Raw genomic sequence first — 9,683 nt, 5'->3', positions numbered from 1 at the left:
GTCATAAACGATATTTGTGATAGCAGAACTCTTATAGAGATACGTTTTGAAATTGAGAAAACAGAAACACTTCTATTCAATGGGCAGGGGGTTCTGTGTTTTCTTAAGAAGGCTTTAACCTGTACCATTTAACACCTTCTTTCTCAGTGACCGAACACCATAAGCTTAAGAGCAAATACGCCATAATGCATGTTTAAGTGTAAGCTCTGTTCCCAACTTAACCCTTTTAGGAAGAAGGTCAACTAATATATCTCTCTCACCACCTGTCCCCGCTTTCACCGCTTTCAACACTAACTCCTGTACCCTCAGAGAAAACTGAATCGGACCTACTTGGTCTTGGTTTTTGTTTTGATCATTATAAACTAAACACAAAAAGTAATGTTTGGTAAATTATTTTTTTGATTTAACAATGCCTCTTATAAATCTCATACCGTTGGAAAGCCTGTTTATCTTCCTTTTAAAGGGGGGGGGGGGGGGGGGGGGGGTCGCAAGATGATTAAAAAATATGTATGTTTAAAAATATATATATTATTATTAGTATTATCCAGTGTTTCCCACATAATTTGATTCTATTTGTAGGGGCACCGCACCCCCCCCCCCCCCCAATTAAATATGCGCATATTTGTAATACATTTCAGGAACACAATTCCTGAACATTGGATAAAGTCAGGTTCGAAATTCTTGTTTCATTTTGTATTCATATTAGAATCTAAAGTTTTTACAGAAGGGATTTTGGATATCTTTTTTTCACTCCATAAATCAAAAAATACTGTCAACAGCTCTAAAATATCAATTTTCGCCATGTTTTTAGGTATGATGACATAATAATAATTCAGGCTATGAATGATATATGAACAAACCCTTCTGTGAAAACCTTCAGAATATTGATAGGAATACAACTGGAAGGTTTGGTGTGTGTAAGTGCTACTGAAGTGGACATTTCTCACTCAGAATATGAGAAAAAACTCATTTTGAGAAAACAACCTTTAAAGATTGTTCAGTGGCGCTACCTAAACCCTGCTGTTCTCTGGACAGCTTGCGCCTCGACGCACTCTGTGAAGGTATATTTCATGTCCGGGATCATTTGTTTTTTGTCTAACATTGCTTCGTGCAAGTGACAATTGTTGTCGTCTTCTCTGTGAACGTTTTTTTCGCTGTTCTTTTGCCATTTTGATATTTAAATTTCCAGCGAAAGCTAAACCAAGAAGTGTTTTAGCACACCACGTGACACATCTGAACGAATCACGTTGTCAGAAATTGACACCAGCCAATGAGATTTAGTTTTTTGGTTTAAGACCCCTTTGTACTTTCACGATTGGTTGCTGATACAAAGGAAATGACCATATTTGGATCCGATGAGATTGTGCACGAAAGACAGAGCTTTCGAACGATACCTATGATTACATGGTGCAAACAGCGGTCGCGGTACTTTATGTTACGTTAGAATGCTAACTTTTGGTGAATTTAGGAGAAACCTACAGACGCAAATAGACAAAATAAACACCTAAATGTGTATTTTGTACATTTTGCTTCCAAAAGCCTGAAAGAAAACATGTTATGGAATCAAAATAGCACAACATATCAAAATTGACCAGTGCATGAAAAACAATGTTTTTGCCTGCCGTGTCTCGCCTTAATGAGTGAGACACATCGGAGTTGAGGATCTGTGGGGTTTGTATGTCGATGTATGGGAAACACTGTTATTTGTATTACTATTATTAATAATAACGTATGCATAGACCTTTTTCAGGGGCGGACTGGCCATTTGTAGAATGTCTCCCCCCATTGACAATTCACTAACAACGTAAGTTCTAATATTACACTACAGTAGATAGTAAATTAGAATGCTTTTCACCCATAAACCTTGAACAATTGAATTAAATGATTATTTCTTCTAAACCATCAACGTGTATCTTAGACCCGATTCCAACTAAGCTGTTAAAGGAAGTTTTTCCATTAATTAGCACTTCTTTATTAAATATTATGAATATGTCTTCATAATCAGGCTATGTTCCACAATCATCTAAAGTAGCAGTGATAAAACCTCTTCTTAAAAAGCACAACCTCGATCCAGAGGTTTTAGCCAACTATAGACCTATTTCTAATCTTCCGTTCCTCTCAAAAGTTCTTTAGAAAGCAGTTGCAAAACAGTTGTGAAAAGAGCATCTAATAAGAGTGCATTGACGTAGACACGTTGTGCCTCTTTCCCTATACATCTTAGTTCTTACTCTTTTCCCTCACTGATGGTATAGATGTAATTTGGTTGTGTGTGTAGACGATGGAAGCAGGGAGAGGCATATACGTGCCTTGATCCCTGCCGAGTCGACGCACAACTGTTGATTGGTGTCAGTGCCAGAAAAACTTTTTAGGAGCAATGCGAATGGTCATGTATGGATGCATGGTCAGTATAGATGTGGCGCATATCTTAGTTCCTACTCTTTTCCCTCAACCTATCCTAAGGGAGTGCGTACGCAGACACGTTATGCCTCTCCACCTCTGTTCCTTACTTCTTAATTGCTACCCCTTTCCCTCAACCTATCCTAAGGGAGTCCATGTACGTAAACACGTTAGTTTTCCTGCTATAGGCTAAGACTGTCGGGGGACACCTTACTTCTTCCTTCTGTCTGTCTGTACCTGTGTACTCTCATGTTCCGAATAACCCAGCTTCATTTTGGTGTCTATCTACACCAGGATCCTGAGTCGTGGCTGATCCTGTTGCTGCGGTCCTCTGTCCTGGATCCTGAGTCATGTGTCCTGGATCCTGCATCCTGAGTCCTGGATCCGGAGTCCTGGATCCTGAGTCCTGGATCCTGAGTCCAGGATCCTGTGTCCTGGATCCTCTATCCTGAGTCCTGGAACTGAGTCCTGGACTTTGAGTCATGGCTGAACCTGTCACTGTGGTCCTGCCTGACTCTCGTCATACTACTTCCCTGATGGCTCCCACAGGATTGTTGACGTCCTCATGGATTCGTGTTCTTATTATAGACACATTCACTTCCAAACATTTGGTCTACCTATGCTGTAAATGTATTATCTCTTTGATTTACACACAACATCTATTGCACGTCTGGGATCCCTCCTCTGTTGCTCTCCCTGAGGTTTCTCCCATTTTCCCCTTTAAACTGTGGGGTTTCTTTGGAAGTTTTTCCTTGTACGATGTGAGGGTCTAAGGACAGAGGGTTTCGTATTGTCATACTGATATTCTCTACAAACTGTGAAGTCCACTGAGACAAATGTAACATTTGTGATATTGGGCTATATAAATAAACATTGATTGATGGAATAGAATCGAAGGGGAAGTTCCACATACACACACACGTTACCATTGAGGAGTGAGAGCGATAAAATTACTAACAAAGCACTTATATACTAATAAAGGGCTGGCTTTCTAAATGCCAGTTGAGTAGCACTTGAAATGTTTGGCTCTATGAAACCTGATGTACTTATATGATTCTGTTTTCTTAAAGGTTGTATCTTCCTGGTCGAATGCACTTATTGTAAGTCGCTTTGGATAAAAGCGTCAGCTAAATGCAATGTAATGTAATGTAATGTAATGAGAGTGACGCGCACGCAGTCGAAAGCTATGTTACGCTCTGAAAACTGAAAACTGAAACCTAGGCTCAAACTAGTAAATATGAAGATAGATTATCAGTAATAATTTCAAAGTGACTCAGACACATTGGATTAACCATTGGATTAACCTTAAGCAGCGTTTTTATCGTTTTGATGCCATTGAACACAACTTTTGATCAGAACAACAGCAAAGGTAAGAATATTCGCATGTTCGTTCCTTAAAGCTACGTTGTGTGATGTCTGGGTTTGCTTCCCATTCCGTGAGTTCTGGTCGCTCAGTGATGATACTTATATTTCTGGAATCTGTTGAATCTCAGCTTGCTAGCTGATTTCTTCTTTGTGAAGATCCGATAAATGGTGGATTGTATGGGGATTAACAGGTTAACAGGTTAAGCAGGTTAAGCCCGGTGCCCAACATCTTGCAAGAAACAGCGTCTTAGGGCTTCTTAACATTTAACAAACTATGAATGTGTCATACCCACTTAACGGGAAGAAACTCAGCTACCGTTATGAACCATTTTCACCAAAACAAAACACAAGTCTAACTCTGAGCCTCTCAATTAGCACTAAGCGAAAGAGTGCTAACGCACTGAGCACATACTCACGGTAGAAATATTGTATACTTCATCGGATCTGCACAAACAAGATATCATCGGAAAGCTGAGATTCCACGGATTCCAATGGTATAAGTATTATCACTGTGCAACCAGCGCGACAGCGAAAGCCGGCAAAGACAACACACAACTTCACTTTACAGGGCCAAAACGGCAAGTACGTCTTACCTTGAAATGATTACTGATAATCCATCATCATATTTATGGCAATAAGCCTAGTTTTCAGTTTTCAGAGCGTAACATACAGCTTTCGATTTGGGCAAGCTGCCGTCGTTCACTTAAAAGCCGGCTCTTTTAAGTGAACGACGGGAGCCGGCTCACGGCCGTGAACGAGCCTTTTTGTTGTTGTTAAGTAATACGAGACAGAATTATATGATGATCTCCGCGCTACGGGTGCTCCGTGCATGCATGCAGTGACATGTAATATCCAAGGATTAGAGACTGTTGGATGCTGCTGTTTTGAGCATTGCAATATATTTATTTTCATTGTGTTATTTATTTATGATTATTTTTAGGATCAGCAAAGATTTGTTGTCAGTCTGTATAGGTGTTGCTATCTGCTTCTTTTTTTTGCTTGGTTCTACAATCAGAGAGTTACAAGGGTCTGCAAATGCAATGAAAACAATTGGCCACAGCAAATAATTTATATTAAAAATGTAATTTTTACTTTTGAATACTTCAGTACAAAGCATTTATTGAATAATTTAAGTGATATATGTGTACAGATATAAATCATTAGTCAAAACAGGGCTACATTTGATTGAATTATAAAAGGTATATTTTGCAGATAAACCTATTAACCCCGCCCCCTTAAAAAGAAAAAACGGCTCTTTTGAACGGCTCTCGCAAAGGAACGGAGCCATAAGATCCGGCTCCCTTCAAAGAGCCATAATTCCCATCACTATCTCACTCCTCAATGGTAACGTGTGGGTGGATTTAGGGACTTCCCTCTCGATTCTATTGGCTCTAACGGTTCAAAAGTGGTATTAATCACCAACATCGACCAATGGGTTCCAAAGATATGGCAAATACACCGAAATGACCCCAGAGGTGGGTTTTTTTCTTCTAAACCTCTCTAAAAAGGTACAATTTCACTTGTTTTGCATCAATCTTGATAAAGGGTACTTATTACATGTTATAGTTTGGATTCATAAAGCTTTTTGTCTACTATCCCATCATTCAAGGGTGGTTTTCACTATAAGTAGTTTTGGATGTAAACTATTATTTTATTTTTTTCACTATATTCAATCTGAATTTACTTTGAAATAAAATAATCTAATATTGATTCTGACTTTTCTACATCCAACTCACAGGTGTATCATTGCTTTGAGAAAAAAGATTATAAATTTACCCCTTTAGAAATGAAGATATAGTCATTTGTTCTGGCCATGTCATTTTCGAGCCTGAAACCTGAAAAACAGGCTCAGGGCTTAACAGGGTCAATGGTACCACATTTGTGAGGAACATGCATTTGTGGGATGAGCAGCAGAGCTGAGTATGTGGGTTACGCACATGAAAATTCTTCCAAATCTTCTCTGCCAATGCCAAACAGCTTTCTTTTGCTGTTGACTCTTGTTTGGTGTTGTGTGATGAATTGGATGAATAAAGTCTGATGAAACAAGACATATGTGACCTGCTCCATTAAAATCAGTCGCATTGACCCGAAGACACATTTTGAGTTGTATACACTAGGCGCGTTCACACCAATTACTTTTCCCACAAAGGTTCCTGAGAACTCTCTCAAAATCCCCGGCCGGAAGTCCCCGGAGTTAGGGACTGGCTTCAGTAGAAGCTGCTGGGACGGCCAGAACGCCGATACCTCCTCATCTCCACCGCTCCCATGTTTTATTTTGTGTTGTCATAAGTTAGTCTCACTTATTTTAGACTTCTGCCTCCGTTGCTGGCTGCCGTTGCCGGCTGCCCTCACTCAGCCATGAAAGTGCCGGGTGGCTATTGCTATCTGCTACATCGCCTACTTGTCCAACCCTGTCTCCTAAAAATTACGATCCCAAAGAACTAAACTGCATACTCAATTACATTTAGCTAGAAACGTATTTTCTCCCACGTTACGTTCGTTATGAACGTATCTTAAATACGTTTATTTTCTACATATCTTTGCCATTTATTGTCTTGCTTATAATAATGATAATAGTCATTGTAGTGGCTATTTGTCAACAACAATAAAACTTCAAAAGGCCACTGAGGCACCAGGTACGGCGGATCTTACGCAGATCATGAGTGAGTAAATGAGTCCATTGTCCAGTCAAGGCATCAACGTTTTGTGGTGTTTATTGTCTTCACCTCGGCAAGAACAATACAGCAAAAGATGTTGAATATTTGCTAGACTCAGCCTTGATACTGCTCTGATGCTGGTAAAAAACCATACTCCTTCCCGGTGCTCACTCGCTGCTGCTGTGCCCCGATTGTCCTAAATACACCCAGCTGCGTGCCCAAATTGACCCATCACCTTCAAAATAAAAGCATTCCAGCTGGAACACAACTTAACATAAATTACATGGCTGCAAATTAGCTAGCTCTACAAAACAAATAAATACACAAAATAAATGTGAATAGCTTCCACATTCCGGCCCCTAATTGTGAGAATCATAATTACCCTTATGTAAACATATAAGGCAGCTATTCTCTCTATCCATGAGCCATAGTGTCTTCTGTGTCGCCTTTTTTGTAGCCACTGAAAGATAAACAGATGGATAGAAGACAGGATAGGAAGAGAAAATAGATAGAATTGTCCATGATCTTATTCTGTGGCTTCCATCAGCAGGCAGATCTTCGTCACGGGTCTCTCCAAGACGCTGGTTTTGGTTTGGATGCTCACAGAGCGGACCAGTCCTTTGGAGTCAGACTTGGTACTACAACACGTCCTTCGGCTGCTCCTCGCTGCCCATCATCAGACGCCCGAAGCGGTCGTAGATGGCCAGAGTCTGTTTGCTGTGCATGCGGACGGTCACCTGGCCGTACAGGTTGCCCTTGGATATCATGTCGGGACAGCGAGCGTGGACCACCTTGGGCGGCTCCAGAGACTCCAGAAACCTCCAGCTGATCGTCTTGTAACGGTTCCCCCTCGTCATCTCAGGATAACACCTTTCTGTCAACAAGGAGTGAAGCTTCTCAGGGCGGTTTGGGCCTCAATGAAGATTTCCTGAGCCTGCTCTGCAAAAGTCTTTGTTGAGAACTGAGGGTCGTGCTCTTTGATTTTACGAATCGCTAGCTGAGAGCCGGCGCCCTGTTTAATCTGTTCAGTTCGTTGCTTCAGGCCTTCTTTGGAGAGAGAGGAGAGTCGAGCGTCGCCCTCCGGAGGGATGTAGGGGTCGAAGACTCCCGAAGTGGAGGCGATGTTGATGGGCCTCTCAAAGTACTGCTGTCTGGGGGCAACGCCGGCTTTTCGGGCCCTGTCCTCGATGTTAACATCTTTCATCCCTTTCATCCCCACCGCCGGAAGGATGAAGTACCGCTTCTTAGTCCGGACCGGCAGGTACAGAGGGAGCGGGTGCCGAAGGTCCAGAGACGCCTTGGCATTCATTAAACTGCTACATGTTGCCCTGTGAAGAGCAACCAGCGTCCTCCTCATGGGCGTCGCCATCTTGACACCGTTTTTCAGTTCTGTAGTACTTCTCATTATATTCATGAATTGAATGTCCTCTCTTGACATTTCCAATTGCCCCTCTGATGTTTTTTCATTAAAATCATGGTTGTATTGCTTAATGAGCATCTCTTCCAGATGTTCCACAGATATGCGGTTTGTTGTGACAACAGAGCAGCCAGCCTTAACTCTGCCGTTACTTCCACTCCTAAGTGGTCCATTAATGACCCAGCCGACTCTTGTTCTGACTGCGTACGGGCCTTCATCTTGGCTGTTGATCAGCTCCCATGGTTCCATCACTTTTGCTGCATCAGTTCCGATGAGCAGATCCACATCTGCATTCAAGTCGTGCAGCTTTATGTTACTCAAGTAAGGCCATTTTTCCACATCATCCTGTCGTGGAATGTTCACACGTGACACTGGCATAACTCTTTGGGTTAAGACATTGGGCAATTCAATAAAATCATCCGTATCCATGCCAGACACTTCCAAGTGAGACAATACATTGGTACTCACAATTTTCTTTTGCCCAATTGTTTGCAATAGAATACTGGCTGGCTTGACACTTAGCCCCAATCTCTTTGCAAGGCTATAAGTGCAAAAGGTACCGGAACTCCCCGGATCCAAAAATGCATAGGTCTGTACAACTCTGTCACTCATTTGGCTTTTCACTTGAACTGCAACAATCGAAAACACAGCATTGCACTCATCTCCGGCCCCTATATGGCCACATGTTTGAGACTGAACAGATGTTACACTCAGAGGGCTCACAGGTTCTTGTGCTTCATTAAAAGGTGTACTTATACCCTTCTGCTCAATGTGAAGGACTGAAGGATGCTTTTGCTGACACACACTGCAATCCAATCGACTCCTGCAGTCTTTGCTTATGTGTCCCCGTTTCAAGCAACCAAAACAAATTCCATGCTCCTTTATGAAATATATCTTGTCCTTTTGTGTCTTTAACTTAAACTGTGAGCATTTTTCAAGTGAGTGGTTGGTTTGTTGGCAGAATAAACAGCATTTGTTGTGACTTTGGGCAGAAAAGGACTTGATCTTATTATCCATGTAGCCTTTGTTTCTTTCTTCCATTGCAGTGACACCGGTGGCAAAGGTGCCCTGTTTCCTATGCCTTGGTTCACTGACAGTGGGTGGTTTGTTGCAGCTGGTACATTTTGAATCCTGAATATTTCAAAACAGTGGGTCAGAGGCAATTCTAACTTGATTTTCAACAAAGTTCACAAGGTCAATGAATAGTGCTCTGCAACCACGTTTCTCCTGCAAATCACATGCATGGCTCGTCCACTTCTCCCTCACCTTATAAGGAAGCTTCATCATGATGTTTCTGAGGTTTGATGGCATGTCCAACTTATTCATGTGCATAATTCGCTGTGTTAAATTTGAGCATTCCCGTAAGAACAGAGAAAAGGATTTCAGGGATTTGACATCTTCTGCTTTAACCAGAGGCCAGCTATCAATTTTGTCCATATAAGCAGAAGCAATTGTGTATTCATTTCCAAAATGTTCAGCAAGCAGGGATTTGGCTCTTTGGTATCCTTGAACAGGGGGTAGGTGCTGACAACTTTTCAACAGGTCTCTTGGTTGCGCCCTGGTGAACTGCTCCAAGAAATGTAAACAATCACTTGCATTATCAGTTTTAAGCTCAACACAATTTTCAAAGGATCTGATGAAAGAATGATACTGAAGAGGATCACCATCAAATGTGGGTATATTTCTCACTGGTAGGGAGGATGCTAAATGTTGCTGTACTAACATTGTAGTGATGTCAGTTTGGCATTGCATGATATTCACAATGTCATTTTGGGTGTCATTATTGCATGTCATATTCAAGGAGGATGCTCGTCCTGTCTGTTGAGCATCATAAACCACCTGCGTTG

At 41.5% G+C, this 9,683-nt stretch overlaps 1 pseudogene across 1 annotated transcript; it reads right to left on the bottom strand.

Moving 5' to 3' along the window:
- Nucleotides 1-6,421: 6,421 nt before the first annotated feature.
- On the bottom strand, nt 6,422-8,432 carry LOC307036337 (large ribosomal subunit protein mL45-like; annotated as a pseudogene). The gene has a single exon. The product of its transcript is annotated as a large ribosomal subunit protein mL45-like (transcript).
- Nucleotides 8,433-9,683: the final 1,251 nt, after the last annotated feature.

Source organism: Notothenia rossii, assembly GCF_949606895.1.
Source record: "Notothenia rossii genome assembly, chromosome: 4".
In the NCBI taxonomy this organism is placed as follows: Eukaryota; Metazoa; Chordata; class Actinopteri; order Perciformes; family Nototheniidae; genus Notothenia; species Notothenia rossii.
This window is presented reverse-complemented; position numbering and strand designations above follow the sequence as displayed.